We start from the raw sequence: 19,247 nt of genomic DNA, 5'->3' as shown, positions 1-19,247 counted from the left end.
TGGCAACATACTGGACCTTATCTTCACCAGGCACTGTTCTAGCACCAACCTCTCTGTCACTCCTCTTCATCTCTCTGACCACTACTTCATGTCCTACACCCTCTCCCTCTCCTCTCCTCCCTCTCGACTTCCCCCCACCCACATGGTATCTAGTCATCACAATCTACGCTTTCTCTCCCCCACTGACTTTTCCTCTTCTGTTCTCTCTGCTCTCCCTGCCCCTGAATCTTTTTCTCTTCTATCCCCTGACACCGCTACTGATCTTCTTCTCTCCTCTCTGGACAAACTCTGTCCCCTCACCTCCAGGCCTGCAGGCTCAGCTCCACCTGCCCCTTGGCCTCCAGGCTCAGCTCCACCTTCCCCTTGGCCTCCAGGCTCAGCTCCACCTGCCCCTTGGCCTGCAGGCTCAGCTCCACCTGCCCCTTGGCCTCCATGCTCAGCTCCACCTGCCCCTTGGCCTCCAGGCTCAGCTCCACCTGCCCCTTGGCTGTCGGACTCAGTGCGTTCTGAGAGGCGGAGCTTGAGGGCGGCTGAGCCCAAATGAAAGAAAAGTAAGCTCCCTGAGGACCTTCTTGCTTTCCACTTTCTCCTCCTCTCTCTCTGCTGTTAAAACTGCCTTCTACTGTAACTGTAGCAGCATAGATGCATGACCAGTTCCCTCACCTGCCTGTAGGCATGCTGTCAATTATTCAATCAGAGGAGTGGCAGTATAAAAGGAGCCCTCCCTCATGCTTTCCCTGTCTGCTTCCATTGAATTGTCCGCTACCGGGTTAGGGGTCATTTTCTCGACAAGTGGTGGCCGTTGTGCATCCCTGGCTCCAGTGGCTCTCGGGGTGCTGTCTCCCCTCGCGGTGTTAACAGGTGGACTGCCGCCTGGGTCGCTCTCCTCTCCTCCTCCGGAGCGTGTGTCTGTGTCATTAGATGCCGTTGTAATTCTGGTCGCACTGACCGGTAGGCTGGAGACACTGCTGCTCTGCACGGAGCTTTTATCCTGCTGCTCTGCACGGAGCTTTTATCCTGCTGCTCTGCACGGAGCTTTTATCCTGCTGCTCTGCACGGAGCTTCTGATCCTGCTTTACTGACTGACAGTTCGTCCAACCTGCTCGGGGTTTTTATCTATCGCCGATAAGTATTGCCTGAACAAGGTCTTGCTTGGGATTCCCTGTTTTAATGTTGTAATCGAGTGCTTCAGCCTTAACGGCTGCGCCCGGCGCCGACGGACGGCGGTCTGAGCGCTGTGCCTGACGCACGGAGGGTCTCTGGCAGTTTTAATTGATTTTGAGGTTACACTCCCTTAGTTTCTGTTTTGTTTTCTTTGTTAGTTTCCGTTAGCTACTTTGAGATAATTTGTATATTGTTTTCTTTTGGAATACATTTGTATTTTGGTTTTGTTTATTTCTTTTTCAGTTACTAAATTGACCATTATTAAGATTTGTTTATCTCCTTCTCAGTGCTGGCGTCTGGTGGCTGGGTGCTGGTGGTCCGGGTGGTGGTCTTCCCCCTTTCTTTTTGCTGTGTTCCTTTGGGATTTGAGTTCTCACATTTTGGTGCCTTTAAGTTGGTTTGTTGTTTCTTTATATATTTTAGTTAGGATTCTGCCCCCCTTCTCACTAGCCCCTGTTTCCCCAGTCACGCTCAGCACTGTTTAGGTCTTCTTTTTTTCTGTATGAATGTTTTTAAATCATATTATAAAAAGACAACGATTATAATAAAAATTATATCTTTTTGTGTAAACATCGAACTACGTCTTTTCATTCCTAGTATATTGAACCTGCGTGTCCTTGAACCTAAACTTAATAATTCTCTGGGTGAAATTCCTGGACTGGCGTTGTTGGATCACACTGAAAACCATTTGAGCTTAACTTAGTCTGCTCGGCTGCCACAAGTTGGCGTTGTCGGCAGGACTTACTTTGAACGAAAGACGTATGTTCCATGTTTTGATTCCTTTATTGTTTGTGCACTTATATATATATATTTTTTTTCTTGTGAGCAGGTTGGAGTATTTCAGAAGCAGAGCAGCAGTGGTTTCCAGCGGATCATCTTGGGGTGGGGCCAGAGATGAGATCAGGTATCGCTCTAGCGTGGAGAGAGGGGACCCCGTTAGAATACTAGCCATTTTGCAGGAGCTGTATGGGTGTTCAGAGTCCTGTGTTGCTCTGCAGGAGGCTTTCTTCTCCAGGAAGCAGCAGGAGGGTGAAACTCTTCAGGAGTTCTCCCTTGTATTGATGGGTCTTATGGAGAAGGTGAAGCAGCGTGTGCCTGCTAGTATGACCAACACAGGACCTCTTCTGAGAGGCCAATTTGTCGAGTATGTGTTGGACAGTTCCCTGTGCCGGAGTTAAAACAGCTGGTTCGCAGTCCCGTTCCGCTTCAGTGTCGGAAAACTAGCGCCCACCGAACTGCTGAGTCACAGTTTGGGTGGGGCCACCACTGGCTCACAAGTGGTTCCCGCTAACTTGGAGGCTTCCAAGCTGATTGCATTTAGATATGTACATGTGTGGAGTGAAGGTTTCTGACTTGATTGATACTGGTTCCATGGTGTCTACAGTTTCTGAGAGCTTCCTCCACCAGCATTTGGAGCCATGGGGTCCAGAGCGTTTTCAATGCTGTCATTGGTTGGAGCTCAGGGCTGCCAATGGCTTAGCGATTCCTTACCTTGGTTACTAGGAGCTTTTTATGCAGCATGGGACCGACTGGTTGAGAAGGAGGGAGTCCTCTATCGCCAGATGTTCCGCCCAAATGGCGCTGAAGCCGTGCTTCAGTTGTTGCTGCCCAGCACATTAACTAGTGAAGCCTTGACCCAAGAGCATGGGCACCAGGGAGTAGAGCGGACGTTGGCGCTCCTCCGGTCCCGATGCTATTGGCCTGGCATGTCCTCTGATGTGGCTCGATGGTGCCAGACCTGTGAGGTGCCAGGTTGCCAAAGATGTCCATTCCAGGGCTAATAGCTACATGGGACGTTTGTTGGCATCATGCCCTAACGAGATCCTAGCCACTCTAGAGCCTGCCTGAAACGGTGTGGAAAATGTCTTAGTCATGACAGATGTTTTCAGTAAGTACACAGTAGCTGTTCCACCCATGATCAGCGTTCCCCCACTGTGGCTAAGGTTTTGGTTTTAGAATTATTTTAGACGTTTGGTGTCCCTGCTCGGTTACACTGACCAGGGCCGTAACTTTGAAAGTACTCTGATACAACAGCTCTGTACTTTGTATGCCTTAATTCATCCATCGTCAGGACGACGATGCAAATAGGGGGGGTAGAATGTAGCAGCATAGATGCATGACCAGTTCCCTCACCTGCCTGTAGGCATGCTGTCAATTATTCAATCAGAGGAGTGGCAGTATAAAAGGAGCCCTCCCTCATGCTTTCCCTGTCTGCTTCCATTGAATTGTCCGCTACCGGGTTAGGGGTCATTTTCTCGACAAGTGGTGGCCGTTGTGCATCCCTGGCTCCAGTGGCTCTCGGGGTGCTGTCTCCCCTCGCGGTGTTAACAGGTGGACTGCCGCCTGGGTCGCTCTCCTCTCCTCCTCCGGAGCGTGTGTCTGTGTCATAAGATGCCGTTGTAATTCTGGTCGCACTGACCGGTAGGCTGGAGACACTGCTGCTCTGCACGGAGCTTTTATCCTGCTGCTCTGCACGGAGCTTTTATCCTGCTGCTCTGCACGGAGCTTTTATCCTGCTGCTCTGCACGGAGCTTCTGATCCTGCTTTACTGACTGACAGTTCGTCCAACCTGCTCGGGGTTTTTATCTATCGCCGATAAGTATTGCCTGAACAAGGTCTTGCTTGGGATTCCCTGTTTTAATGTTGTAATCGAGTGCTTCAGCCTTAACGGCTGCGCCCGGCGCCGACGGACGGCGGTCTGAGCGCTGTGCCTGACGCACGGAGGGTCTCTGGCAGTTTTAATTGATTTTGAGGTTACACTCCCTTAGTTTCTGTTTTGTTTTCTTTGTTAGTTTCCGTTAGCTACTTTGAGATAATTTGTATATTGTTTTCTTTTGGAATACATTTGTATTTTGGTTTTGTTTATTTCTTTTTCAGTTACTAAATTGACCATTACTAAGATTTGTTTATCTCCTTCTCAGTGCTGGCGTCTGGTGGCTGGGTGCTGGTGGTCCGGGTGGTGGTCTTCCCCCTTTCTTTTTGCTGTGTTCCTTTGGGATTTGAGTTCTCACATTTTGGTGCCTTTAAGTTGGTTTGTTGTTTCTTTATATATTTTAGTTAGGATTCTGCCCCCCTTCTCACTAGCCCCTGTTTCCCCAGTCACGCTCAGCACTGTTTAGGTCTTCTTTTTTTCTGTATGAATGTTTTTAAATCATATTATAAAAAGACAACGATTATAATAAAAATTATATCTTTTTGTGTAAACATCGAACTACGTCTTCTCATTCCTAGTATATTGAACCTGCGTGTCCTTGAACCTAAACTTAATAATTCTCTGGGTGAAATTCCTGGACTGGCGTTGTTGGATCACACCGAAAACCATTTGAGCTTAACTTAGTCTGCTCGGCTGCCACAAGTTGGCGTTGTCGGCAGGATTTACTTTGAACGAAAGACGTATGTTCCATGTTTTGATTCCTTTATTGTTTGTGCACTTATATATATATATTTTTTTTCTTGTGAGCAGGTTGGAGTATTTCAGAAGCAGAGCAGCAGTGGTTTCCAGCGGATCATCTTGGGGTGGGGCCAGAGATGAGATCAGGTATCGCTCTAGCGTGGAGAGAGGGGACCCCGTTAGAATACTAGCCATTTTGCAGGAGCTGTATGGGTGTTCAGAGTCCTGTGTTGCTCTGCAGGAGGCTTTCTTCTCCAGGAAGCAGCAGGAGGGTGAAACTCTTCAGGAGTTCTCCCTTGTATTGATGGGTCTTATGGAGAAGGTGAAGCAGCGTGTGCCTGCTAGTATGACCAACACAGGACCTCTTCTGAGAGGCCAATTTGTCGAGTATGTGTTGGACAGTTCCCTGTGCCGGAGTTAAAACAGCTGGTTCGCAGTCCCGTTCCGCTTCAGTGTCGGAAAACTAGCGCCCACCGAACTGCTGAGTCACAGTTTGGGTGGGGCCACCACTGGCTCACAAGTGGTTCCCGCTAACTTGGAGGCTTCCAAGCTGATTGCATTTAGATATGTACATGTGTGGAGTGAAGGTTTCTGACTTGATTGATACTGGTTCCATGGTGTCTACAGTTTCTGAGAGCTTCCTCCACCAGCATTTGGAGCCATGGGGTCCAGAGCGTTTTCAATGCTGTCATTGGTTGGAGCTCAGGGCTGCCAATGGCTTAGCGATTCCTTACCTTGGTTACTAGGAGCTTTTTATGCAGCATGGGACCGACTGGTTGAGAAGGAGGGAGTCCTCTATCGCCAGATGTTCCGCCCAAATGGCGCTGAAGCCGTGCTTCAGTTGTTGCTGCCCAGCACATTAACTAGTGAAGCCTTGACCCAAGAGCATGGGCACCAGGGAGTAGAGCGGACGTTGGCGCTCCTCCGGTCCCGATGCTATTGGCCTGGCATGTCCTCTGATGTGGCTCGATGGTGCCAGACCTGTGAGGTGCCAGGTTGCCAAAGATGTCCATTCCAGGGCTAATAGCTACATGGGACGTTTGTTGGCATCATGCCCTAACGAGATCCTAGCCACTCTAGAGCCTGCCTGAAACGGTGTGGAAAATGTCTTAGTCATGACAGATGTTTTCAGTAAGTACACAGTAGCTGTTCCACCCATGATCAGCGTTCCCCCACTGTGGCTAAGGTTTTGGTTTTAGAATTATTTTAGACGTTTGGTGTCCCTGCTCGGTTACACTGACCAGGGCCGTAACTTTGAAAGTACTCTGATACAACAGCTCTGTACTTTGTATGCCTTAATTCATCCATCGTCAGGACGACGATGCAAATAGGGGGGGTAGAATGTAGCAGCATAGATGCATGACCAGTTCCCTCACCTGCCTGTAGGCATGCTGTCAATTATTCAATCAGAGGAGTGGCAGTATAAAAGGAGCCCTCCCTCATGCTTTCCCTGTCTGCTTCCATTGAATTGTCCGCTACCGGGTTAGGGGTCATTTTCTCGACAAGTGGTGGCCGTTGTGCATCCCTGGCTCCAGTGGCTCTCGGGGTGCTGTCTCCCCTCGCGGTGTTAACAGGTGGACTGCCGCCTGGGTCGCTCTCCTCTCCTCCTCCGGAGCGTGTGTCTGTGTCATAAGATGCCGTTGTAATTCTGGTCGCACTGACCGGTAGGCTGGAGACACTGCTGCTCTGCACGGAGCTTTTATCCTGCTGCTCTGCACGGAGCTTTTATCCTGCTGCTCTGCACGGAGCTTCTGATCCTGCTTTACTGACTGACAGTTCGTCCAACCTGCTCGGGGTTTTTATCTATCGCCGATAAGTATTGCCTGAACAAGGTCTTGCTTGGGATTCCCTGTTTTAATGTTGTAATCGAGTGCTTCAGCCTTAACGGCTGCGCCCGGCGCCGACGGACGGCGGTCTGAGCGCTGTGCCTGACGCACGGAGGGTCTCTGGCAGTTTTAATTGATTTTGAGGTTACACTCCCTTAGTTTCTGTTTTGTTTTCTTTGTTAGTTTCCGTTAGCTACTTTGAGATAATTTGTATATTGTTTTCTTTTGGAATACATTTGTATTTTGGTTTTGTTTATTTCTTTTTCAGTTACTAAATTGACCATTATTAAGATTTGTTTATCTCCTTCTCAGTGCTGGCGTCTGGTGGCTGGGTGCTGGTGGTCCGGGTGGTGGTCTTCCCCCTTTCTTTTTGATGTGTTCCTTTGGGATTTGAGTTCTCACATTTTGGTGCCTTTAAGTTGGTTTGTTGTTTCTTTATATATTTTAGTTGGGATTCTGCCCCCCTTCTCACTAGCCCCTGTTTCCCCAGTCACGCTCAGCACTGTTTAGGTCTTCTTTTTTTCTGTATGAATGTTTTTAAATCATATTATAAAAAGACAACGATTATAATAAAAATTATATCTTTTTGTATAAACATCGAACTACGTCTTCTCATTCCTAGTATATTGAACCTGCGTGTCCTTGAACCTAAACTTAATAATTCTCTGGGTGAAATTCCTGGACTGGCGTTGTTGGATCACACCGAAAACCATTTGAGCTTAACTTAGTCTGCTCGGCTGCCTCAAGTATTCAAACTTCTGCTTCCAAACCCAAAAAACTTGACAAGAAGGTTAACCATATCCGATCTTCCTTCCCTCACCCCCCAGCTGTCTACACCACCCACACTTGTCGTTTTCCCACCCCTCCCTCTCTGTCCCACTTCTCTCCCCTCTCTGCTAGGGGTGGAACGGTACAAAAAACTCACGGTTCGGTATATTTTCGGTACAGTGCCGAAGGAGGCGTGTAGCGAGGTTCGAGCTCATGTAATAGATATCTGAATCCTGCCTCTTCTACAGTGGAATATGGGCGCATAGCAGATGCGATGTAAATTCCAATTGCTTCGGTGATTTTTTTTGCTCTGCATGTATTCGTATCCAGGGGTTGTTGTAATACATTTGGGAGACGTAATTGGTCGGGTCTTTTCATGGTTCTATAGAATTCATCTGACGGAGGTGTGTGGTGGTCGGTAGCTACGCCCCATGTCATGCTATCACGGCTGAAATGTTTCCTCATACCAAACAGAGAGAACCGGCGTATGTTTAATAAGTTAAACTTACACGTTGTCTCCTTTGTCTGCGGCGCTCTGCTCTCCTTTCTTCCTTCATGAAACGAAGAAGTATGGCCTGCGCTTGATCCTGACTCTCTGTGAGCTCTTCCAGCCTCGATATTAGACGCCTGATGTGATGTCCATGATTAATATCACCATCATGCAGACCATGAACACGGTGGCCTCCCCGCTCTCCATATTAGCTTCTTTGTGGTGTTTTTTCTTCTCTCGGGTTTTTTGTTTTGTTTTGTTGTTGAATGTGGCGCTAAACGGCTAACAGCTAACACGTCACTGACGCAGACGGCTGCGCACGGCGCATCAGTCCCGACTCATGTGCGAATGCAGACTGAAACAGTTCCGCTGGGGAAGGACAGTTATCAGAACGAAATTCGAGTAGGACAGTTCTGATAACTGCGTTCTTATAACTACTCTGTCCGAAAGCGTATATCTCTACGGACCAATCAGAGCTTGCATGTGGCAGTGTTTAAATGGGTCCTGAAGGAAACTCTTGCAAAATAACAGTTCCGCGTTCAGATCAATATTAAACTTCTGAACCGTGTGTATTCTGCGTGGCAATGCGCGTACCGTACCGTGACGGTTCGGCACGAATACATATACCGTGCCGGCCCTACTCTCTGCAAATGAAGTCCTTCACCTTCTAACATCTAGCCGTCACACCACATGTTCCCTTGACCCAGTCCCTTCCCCTCTCCCTCATTCTGCTGCACCTAATCCTCTTCCTTACCTGACCCACCTCATTAACACGTCTTTGACATCAGGCTCTTTTGCATCTGCTTTCAAGACTGCCAGAGTCACTCCTCTTCTAAAGAAACCAGCTCTTGACCCTTCACACATCAAGAACTACAGACCGGTATCCCTGGGGTGTCTCTGGCTCTGCACCCTGCATGTTCTCATCCTACCTGACAGGTCGCTCCTACCAGGTAACACTGAGAGGGTCTGTGTCAAAACCACGTAGGCTCACCACTGGGGTTCCGCAAGGTTTGGTCGTGGGTCCTCTTCTTTTTTCTTTCTACACATCATCTCTTGGTTCTATCATCCACTACCATAACTTTTCCTACCACTGCTATGCAGATGACACCCAGCTGATTCTGTCTTTTCCCCCTTCTGACAACCAAGTGGGGGCACAGATTGCTGCGTGCCTGGCAGACATCTCGGGGTGGATGTCGATGGACCACCTTAAGCTCAAACTGGACAAGACTGAGCTGGTGTTTCTCCCGGGGAAGGGCTGCCCGTTCAGAGACCTGGCCCTCACCATGGATGACTCCGTGGTGACGTAAACTTGGACTGCGAGGAATCTGGGTGTGACCCTGGACGACCAACTGTCGTTCTTGGCAAACATCGCATCAGTGACCCATTCCTGCCGATTCCTCCTCTACAACATCCGGAGGATTTGCCCCTTCCTCACCGACAAGGCAGCACAGGTGCTCATCCAGGCGCTTGTCATCTCCCGCCTGGACTACTGCAACTCGCTCCTTGCTGGCGCCCCGGCTTCTACCATCAGACCTCTGGAGCTTATTCAGAAAGCCTCTGTTCGTCTGGTGTTCATCCTCCCCAAGTTCTCCCACACGACTCCCCTTCTACGCTCTCTACATTGGCTCCCTGTAGCTGCTCACATCCAGTTTCAGACTCTGGTGCTGGCCTACAGGGCAGTGGAAGGAACAGCTCCTTCATACCTCCAGGCTATGGTCAAGCCCTACACCCCCGCCCGACCACTTCGGTCTGCGGCCTCCAGGCGGCCGGCTGCCCCGTCACTCAGCTGTCACTGCGCACCATCGATACGGTCACGGCTTTTCTCTGTTCTGGCACCCCGATGGTGGAACGATCTCCCGACTGATGTCAGGACAGCTGAGTCGCTGCCCATCTTTTGCTGCATGCTGAAAACCCATCTCTTCAGGAAACACTACCCAGATCTCCTAAATTGTCTTTGTTTTCTAAATTATCTTCCCATTTGACTAGGTACCTAACTTACTCTAGCACTAGTTATGCTCTTAGCTGTTTGGTTTTGGAAGGAAATGCACTTATGATTTCTTGTGACCTGAAGTTCCTTTGCCTACCGGTGTGGAACACAATTATTGTAAGTCGATTTGGATAAAAGCGCCTTCAAAATGAGAGTAATGTAACGTAATTTAACAATCCATGGCTTGCACAGAAATCCAAAAACAATGCACCGCTTTGGTTCAGATAAGGGAGACCGATTCTACCAATCACACCTCTCCAGGTCACCCCATCATTGCCAACATGGACATTGAAGTCCCCCAGAGGAGCAATGGAATCCCCAGATGACACCCCCCCCCCCCCCCCAGGACACCACCCAAAGACTCCAAGAAGGCCAGGAAATCTGAAGTGCTGTTTGGTGCATACGGACAAACACCAGTCAGAATCTTCCCTTCCTGCAGCCCCAGTGAGGTGACCCTCTCACTCACGGGGAGATCTCCAGCATGGAGGTGATAAGCAGGGGGCTTGTGAATATCACAGCTCCAGCCCAACGCCTCTCACCCTGGGCAACACCAGTCTATTACAGTCCAGCCCCTCTCCAGGAGTTTGGTGCCAGAGCCCACTCTGTGAATGGAGGTACCAACTTTATCTAGTTGGTATCACCCAACAGCTTAACCCCGCCTTAAGGTGGCGGTTCTATGGAGGGGTCTTTTTTTTTATGTCCTGTTAACCTTTTCAACTGCTGCCAGTCATTTTTTTTTTGATTACTCCGTACCTTTTCTATTGCAGTCAGGAAGACATCATCCTAAATTTCTTTACCATCTTATTCCTCAACATAACAAAAAGTCTGTCATGAGCTGACTTAGTGTTATTAGCAGTTTTGATATGATCCCCTTCTTTCATCAGTTTTAAAATATTCATGTTTATCCAATGTGTTTGATATTTTTGTGATTCATTTCATGATTAAAATCTTCTATAATGGTCTTTGTTGTTTTGGCAGTGTGTCCCTTCTGTTACTGTTCTTTTGAAAAAAAAATCTGTCCAGAGGGATGATGAACTGTGTGAACAAATGGCTGAAGTGACGGCAGAGTTATGTTTCCCTCTACTGGCATTTCCTTCCCCTAAAACTCAACTGGACTGAATTGTTGTCACTCCTCGCCATTTACATTGTTAATCAAAGTGCTTTGACTCAACACTACTTCAGACTGAGCAGGCTAATCCAGGAGTAAAATACACTTCAAACTTCCAGTAAATCACATTCAGCTTCTCTTAAAAGAAAGTTGTAAAACGTTTACATTTTCTGTTAACTCCTGGTGCACCTTTATACGGTTTATCAGGGAAAGCGTTTGTTATTTTATTACAGTTTTTCTTTAACTAATAAACCTTTAATGCGTTTCAAGAAGCTGTTTATTGTACATAGAGAATAAAAAGATCACGCACATACACAGCAGAAATCAGTTTACTAAAACTATTGATTAGAAATTGATCTAAATTGTTATATTGCATACGATGAAAATGTCACATTTTATCAAATGAAGCAATCTGTAAATCTGTAAGCAAGTATTTGAGATGATGGAGTTGATGATTACCCACCACTTATTATTCCAGATGAAAAATCTCCTCCACACTGATGTGCGAATAAGTTACTGCAGGTTTAAATCCAAATAAGTACTCTATTCAAACTCTTGATAAACGATTGAATGAAGATTGTAATTAAATGATGAGATTAGAGGTAACTTGTTCTTGTTTGTCACAGAAAGGAAATGCATGTAATATCACCTAAAACAAAGAACAAAAGAGACTTATTTGAGTTATTAGATGTGCTTTAAGATTTTCTCTCAGTGACTCCGTTCTCTTCATTATGTTGACCTCGCAGGCTTCTGTAACCTAAGTGTGAGTGATAGTTTGACTAATATTCAGAACATGGGGTGAAACAAGGTATGAAAAATAGTAAAACTGATACTGTAAATAAGAAACACAACCTAGGAAAATACTGCAACAACAAAGAGCTGTGGCTGCTTTTATTTCAGATTTGTGAAGAACTCAGGGGTCTGTCAGTTGCTTTCTTATAGAAGTTAAAACAAATACTCACTTTTGGAGACTTACATGAGCTGTGCACTCTTTACAGGATGTTGTGCTGACAGGAGCCGGCCTTCAGTATCTGAAGGGTAAGAATTAGTTTAACAGATTTCCTGAACCACGGGTAAAACAGGGCATAGATCAGAGGGTTAAAGCAGGAGTTAGAATAGAACAAACACGTAAAAAATGCAGCTGATGCAGTACTCATCTGTGTTTCATTTAGTGAACTGCAATAATAAGGCAACAGACATGTTAGAAACACAGCAACAACGACTCCAAGAGTCCTGGCTGCTTTCAGTTCAGATTTCTTAACATTTACTCTCCCTGAGCTGTGAAGTGTGACAGCTGCAAGGTGAGAGCGCATGGCACGAGCCTGAGATACAGCCACCACAAACACCCTCAGGTACAAAACTACCAGGGTGGTTATAGGGATAATAAAGAACAACAATATGTCCAAAATTCCTACGAAAGAATCAAAAACAACCACACACTCTGCAGAGCAGTCATTTTCTCCGCTTGATATTTTCATATTATTTATCAGCCCAAAGGCAAAGAGAAACGAGAAGCTCCAACACACTGAAACACATATTTGAACTCTTTTTAAAGTAACTTTGGCAGGGTAGTGCAGAGGGTAACAAATAGCCACATAACGGTCAAGTGTTATGAGCATCATGGTTTCTATTGAGGTACAGGTAACAACATAGGCAACAATAAAATACACAACACACATGAGGTCACTGAGATACCAGCAGCCATCGATGAGGAAAATCTGAAGGACTATAAGGAAGCCGACGAAGAAATCTGAGAAAGCCAGAGAGAGGAGGAGGAGGTTGGTGGGGGTGTGGAGCTGCCTGGAGATGAAACAGTAGTATTATTTGACACTCACAGAAAGCACATGACATAAACCTAAAACATAAATCTAAAACACTTTTGCTTTTGTAAGTGTAGCATATGCAAAACACCTGAAAACATTTGATTACTTAAAGTGTGAGATGGAGATGATGACCAGCAGGTTAAGAGTCACGGTGAGCACAGAGATGCAGGACAGTGTGATGGAAATGATGATGGAAACTGAGCGAGGACGTCTGCTAGTCCTGCAGGAGGAGTTCAGAATTTCTGGAAAGCAGATCTCAGATTCTTCAGTTTGCATCTTTAGAAAGAGGAGATCTGACTGTGTTCTGTCAGAAACTGTTTGTCACATAACAGATTTATTCCTCCTCACCTTCCACATTGCTCCTCCTTCACTTGACAACAGTTGTCTTAGTGACCGCCTGCAAACACAAGGCCTGGTCACAGTCCAAGGAAACAATCTTATCTTAGCAGTGGTTAACCCAGTGTGGGTAAGAAATTCTGTATCGGGGCTCTTTACACCAAACAAATGTGAAGAAACATTCCCAACAAGAGGCCTCTGTCGGCTCCTCTCTTTAAAACAGCATCTGAATAAACAAAATATGACTCAAATACACCAAAATGATGCTTTCCAACAACTTGGCAGGATGCAGAATATACATCTGCACAAGAAGACAGCTAACCAAAATCCTGAAGGGAAATCTCATAGCGGCAGTATCAATTATTAAGGATATGCTATTGCTGTAGCTAGATGATCAAATATAATACAAATCTGATGACAAACATATAGGACATTTAAGTGTAGCGGAGAAGCTGATGTGGTAGAATTCAAAGGTCAACATCGTGGGTTGGGGTGTTTTTATCGTCTGATCCTCACTTTCTTCCCACCACCTGACCACTTTGGGAAAGCATTGCTTGTTTCAGAGAAATGGAGATGACAAATAGGATGAGATTGTTTTAAGTTAGCCATTTACCTTCTGTTGTCACTGCAGCCTCTCTTCTTGTGCACACTCTAAACTTCGCTGAACAGCCGATCAGAATGAGCTCTTTCACTGACAGACATGGCACTATTCTACATGTTCATGTCATCTGAAAAATATGAGGATGGAGTCAGACAATGGTTATAGGGTATACACACCGAAGACACACACAAAAACAGACTTTCTGTCACAAGGTAGAGAGTTTTGGATGACAGTCAACTGTACCTGCTGCTATACACCAAACACAGTCAGCAGGTGGAGACAGTACAGAGAACACACATGAGGGAAAAGGGAAATGGAAACACAAGGGGAAAACTCAATATGCCAGAAGCCAATGACACTTTCACCAACAGTCCAGATGCTGGCTGCAGGGCAGCAGGATTTTGTTTGGTGTGGCATCTTCTATTATGCCTAGGAGCTCCAGGTTAGATAGAAGGCCGGAGTTAGCCCAGCTCCAATAGCTAACAACACCTAAATATGACTTGTGTGAAGTGTAGAAAGTGAACACACTGACCGAGCTTCTCACCCTATCTCTAAGGGAGAGCCCACACACCCTGCGGAGGAACCCCATTTCGGCCGCTTGTATCTGCGATCTCGTTCTTTCGGTCACTACCCACAGCTCGTGACCATAGGTGAGGGTAGAAACGTGGATTGACCGGTAAATCGAGAGCTTCGCCTTCGGGCTCAGCTCCTTCTGCACCACGACAGGCCGGTGCAGAGCCCGTATTACTGCTGTCAGCGCACCGATCCACCTGTCAATCTCCCGCTCCTTTCGTCCCTCACTCGTGAACAAGCTCCCAAGATACTTGAACTCCTCCACTTGGAGAAGGATCTCATTCCCACCCTTTTCCGGCTGAGGACCATGGTCTCGGATTTGGAGGTGCTGATTCTCATCACAGCCGCTTCACAGTCGGCTGCAGACTGTTCCAGTGAGAGTTGAAAGTCACAGCCCAAAGATGCTTACAGAACCACATCATCCGCAAAAAGCAGAGACCCGATTCTGAGGTTGCAAAACCGGACCCCCTCAACGCTTTGGTTGCGCCTTGAAATTCTGTCCATAAAAAGTACGAACACAATCGGTGACAAAGGGCAGCCCTGACGGAGTCCAACCCTCACCGGAAATACATCCAACTTACTGCCGGCAATGTGGACCAAACTCTGACACCGGTCATACAGAGACCCAACAGCCCCAATCAAGGGGTCCGGCACTCCATATTTCCGGAGCACCCCCCACAGGACTCCCCGAGGGACACGGTCGAACGCCTTCTCCAAGTCCAAAAAACACATGTAGACCAATTGGGCGAACTCCCATGCACCCTCCAAGATCCTGCTGAGGGTGTAGAGCTGGTCCACTGTTCCTCGACCAGGACAAAAACCACACTGCTCCTCCTGAATCGGAGATTCAACTATAAGACAGATCCTCCTCTCCAGAACCCCTGAATAGACCTTACCAGGGAGGCTGAGGAGTGTGATCCCCCCGTAGTTGGAACACACCCTCTGGTCCCCCTTTTTAGAGAGGGGGACCACCACCCCGATCTGCCAGTCCGGAGGCACTGTCCCCGATGTCCATGAGATGTTGCAGAGGCGTGTCAACCAAGAAAGCCCTACAACATCCAGAGCCTTGAGGAACTCCGTACGGACCTCATCCACTGAGGAGCTTTTCGACCACCTCGGCACCCTCAGCCCCAGAAATGGGAGGCCCCACATCCGAGCTCCCAGACTCTGCTTTCTCATTGGAGGGTGTGTTGGTGGGATTGAGGAGGTCCTTGAAGTATTCCCCCCACCGACTCACAACATCCCTATTTGAGGTCATCAGAGCCCCATCCCCACCAAACACGGTTTTGATGGTGCACCGCTTTCCCCGGAATCCGCCGTATGTTAGATCAGAATCTCCGGGAAGCAGACACCCTTTCCACTTTTAAGACAAGGCTTAAAACTTTCCTTTTTGATAAAGCTTATAGTTAGGGATGGCTCAGGTGATCCTGAAACATCCCATAGTTAAGCTGCTATAGGACTAGTCTGCTGGGGGGCCTCATCTGTCACACCTTTCCTTACTTTATCTCTTTTTCCCCCATTTCATTTCCCAAATGATATTATGTATATGTGACATTATTGTGGTCATTAACTCGTGTTGCCCTGTTCCAACAGGTATCCTTTAAATGGTGTTACAGTGTTTTTCCCATCTGTTCTGTCCTCTTAAACCCCAGCTGGTCGAGGCGGATGGCCCCCGTTCCTGAGTCTGGTTCTGCCAGAAGATTCTTCCTGTTAAAAGGGAGTCGTTCCTCTCCACAGTCACCTCATGCACACTCAGGATCGGAGATTAGACTGAAGACAAGTTTTGGTGCAATCTGTTGGTTTCCTTAGCTAGGATATTGTTTTAGAATTGGCTCTCTATGAATAAATTGGATTAATTTGAAAATAATTATTATTAAAATTAATTGAATTCCAATTGGCTTGAATTGGACTATACTGTTTAAGTGCCTTGAGATGACATTTGTTGTATTTGGCGCTTTATAAATAAAACTGAATTGAATTGTTATTGGTCCTTAAAGACTTGGGACTTGGCTTGGAAAAACTTACTTGCGAACATGTCTTCCAAGATATTCCCAGTTCACCCCCACTACCAGTTTGGGCTTACCAGATATCTCCATCAGTCTTCCCTTTTAGTGGATCCAACTCACTACCAAGTGGAGATCGGTTGACAGATCAACCCCTCTCTTTGAGGTGACCTGGCACCAGGTACACTTATGGACAATTAAAAATCTCTTTTTAGTCAGCCCAGGTAGTGTATTAGCTCAGTGTGTGTTTTAACTTTTGGAGGTACTGTGAACTCCTTGATTCATCCAGAATAAGTAAGTACATTTTTTTTTGTGTACCAGGCTGCTTTTTGCTATACTTTGACTGCTAAGTAGGCTTGCTGCTGGTGTAGTTTTACTATGTGATAAAAACCCCCATTGAAAGTAGTTTCAGCCAAGAGTGGCCCATTTGCCTGTTAATCTGTAGGGGGACTCTGCATGACCCAAGTTCTTTTTAGACAGCCCAGGTAGTATGTTAGCTCAGTGTTTGTTTTAACTTTTAGAGGGACTGTAAACTCCTTGATTCATCCAGAATAAGTAAGTACATTTATCTTGTGTATCAGGCTGCTTTTTGCTATATTTTGACTGCTAAGTAGGCTTGCTGCTAGTTTAGTTTCACTGCGCGATAACAGCCCCCATTGAAACTATTTTCAGCCAAGAGTCGCCAATATGCAATAAGTGAAGCAGTTCAAAGAAACTCCTGTTGTTTGCAGCATCAGCTTTACAGCGTCAGTCTTCAAACTAAGGCTGTTATACAAAGGCAGTCTACTTTTTCAAGTCCGACTTCTTAAAGGACGATCTTCGTCTGGACGGCACCTGTAGGTGTAAAGTGCCATCTTTTTACTAACCATGTGCTTCATTCCCGTTCTTTCCTCTCGGTCTCGGCCACCACGCAGATGCAGAGTCAGACCCAGAGGACTGGACCCCACTAACCTTATCCATCCTTCTCTCTCCCCTCGTGTTGAGCAAGTGGTGGCAGGGGGGCTGTGGAACTGCCAATCTGCTGTGCAAAAAGGCTGAGTTTATATCAGGCTCTCCCTTAACTTTCTTGCTCTAACAGAGACCTGAATCACCCCAGAAAACACTGCCACGCCCGCAGCTCTGTCTGATGCGTACTCTATCTCTAACACTCCCAGAGCTGCAAGGCGGGGCGGTGGTACTGACCTGCAAAGTTCCAAGGACTGGAAATACTTTCTTTATTCCCTCTCGTAATTTTCTCCCTCCTCCTTTGAAAATAATGCTCTCACTGTCTCTCACCCGGTCAAGCTCACCATCGCTGTAGTTTATCGCCCACCAGGCCCTACTGGGGACTTTCTAGAGGAGCTAGACACTCTTGTCTCTCACTTCCCTGATGATGGCTCCGGCCTCATCCTTCACGGTGACTTCAACATCCACACAGAGAGGCTTCACCCTCTTGTTTCTTTTCTCTCCTCCTTTGACCTCTCTGCACATCTCCTCCTACCCACAAGGCTGGCAACATACTGGACCTTATCTTCACCAGGCACTGTTCTAGCGCAAACCTCTCTGTCACTCCTCTTCATCTCTCTGACCACTACTTCATGTCCTACACCCTCTCCCTCTCCTCTCCTCCCTCTCGACCTCCCCCCACCCACATGGTATCTAGTCGTCGCAATCTACGCTCTCTCTCCCCCACTGACTTCTCTTCTGTTCTCTCTGCTCTCCCTGCCCCTGAATCTATTTCTCTTCTATCCCCTGACACCACTACTGATCTTCTTCTCTCCTCTCTGGACAAACTCTGTCCCCTCACCTCCAGGCCTGCAGGCTCAGCTCCACCTGCCCCTTGGCCTCCAGGCTCAGCTCCACCTGCCCCTTGGCCTCCAGGCTCAGCTCCACCTGCCCCTTGGCCTCCAGGCTCAGCTCCATCTGTCCCTTGGCCTCCAGGCTCAGCTCCACCTGCCCCTTGGCCTCCGGGCTCAGCTCCACCTGCCCCTTGGCCTGCAGGCTCAGCTCCACCTGCCCCTTGGCCTCCGGGCTCAGCTCCACCTGCCCCTTGGCCTCCGGGCTCAGCTCCACCTGCCCCTTGGCCTGCAGGCTCAGCTCCACCTGCCCCTTGGCCTGCAGGCTCAGCTCCACCTGCCCCTTGGCCTCCAGGCTCAGCTCCACCTGCCCCTTGGCCTCCGGGCTCAGCTCCACCTGCCCCTTGGCCTGCAGGCTCAGCTCCACCTGCCCCTTGGCCTGCAGGCTCAGCTCCACCTGCCCCTAGGCTGTCGGACTCAGTGCGTACTAAGAGGCGGAACTTGAGGGCGGTTGAGCGCAAATGGAGGAAAAGTAAACTCCCTGAGGAGCTTTCCACTTTCTCCTCCTCTCTCTCTGCTGTCAAAACTGCCTTCTTCTGTAACAAAATTCAAATTTCTGCTTCCAACCCCAAAAAACTCTTTCAAACGTTCTCGTCCCTCCTCCAACCCCCACCCCCCCTTCCCTCCTCCCTGACGATTTCGCCAACTTCTTTGACAAGAATATTTACCATATCCTATCTTCCTTCCCTCACCCCCCAGCTGTCCACACAACCCACCCTTGTCGCTCTCCCTCTCTACCACCTTCTCTCTTCACCTTGTAAAATCTAGCCGTCCCACCACATGTTCCCTTGACCCAGTCCCTTCCCCTCTCCTTCTTTCTGCTGCACCTAATCCTCTTCCTTACCTGACCCACCTCATTAACACGTCTTTGACATCAGGCTCTTTTCCTTCTGCTTTCAAGACTGCCAGAGTCACTCCTCTTCTAAAGAAACCAGCTCTTGACCCTTCACACATCAAGAACTACAGACCGGTATCCCTGGGGTGTCTCTGGCTCTGCACCCTCCATGTTCTCATCCTACCTGACAGGTCGCTCCTACCAGGTAACACTGAGAGGGTCTGTGTCGAAACCACGTAGGCTCACCACTGGGGTTCCGCAAGGTTCGGTCCTGGGTCCTCTTCTTTTCTCCCTCTACACATCATCTCTTGGTTCTATCATCCACTCCCATAACTTTTCCAACCACTGCTATGCAGATAACACCCAGCTGATACTGTCTTATCCCCCTTCTGACACCCAAGTGGAGGCACGGATTGCTGCGTGCCAGGCAGACATCTCGGGGTGGATGTCGATGCACCACCTTAAGCTCAACCTGGACAAGACTGAGCTGGTGTTTCTCCCGGGGAA

The sequence above is a fragment of the Odontesthes bonariensis genome, chromosome 12 (genome assembly GCF_027942865.1).
Source record: "Odontesthes bonariensis isolate fOdoBon6 chromosome 12, fOdoBon6.hap1, whole genome shotgun sequence".
Taxonomy (NCBI): Eukaryota; Metazoa; Chordata; class Actinopteri; order Atheriniformes; family Atherinopsidae; genus Odontesthes; species Odontesthes bonariensis.
This window is presented reverse-complemented; position numbering follows the sequence as displayed.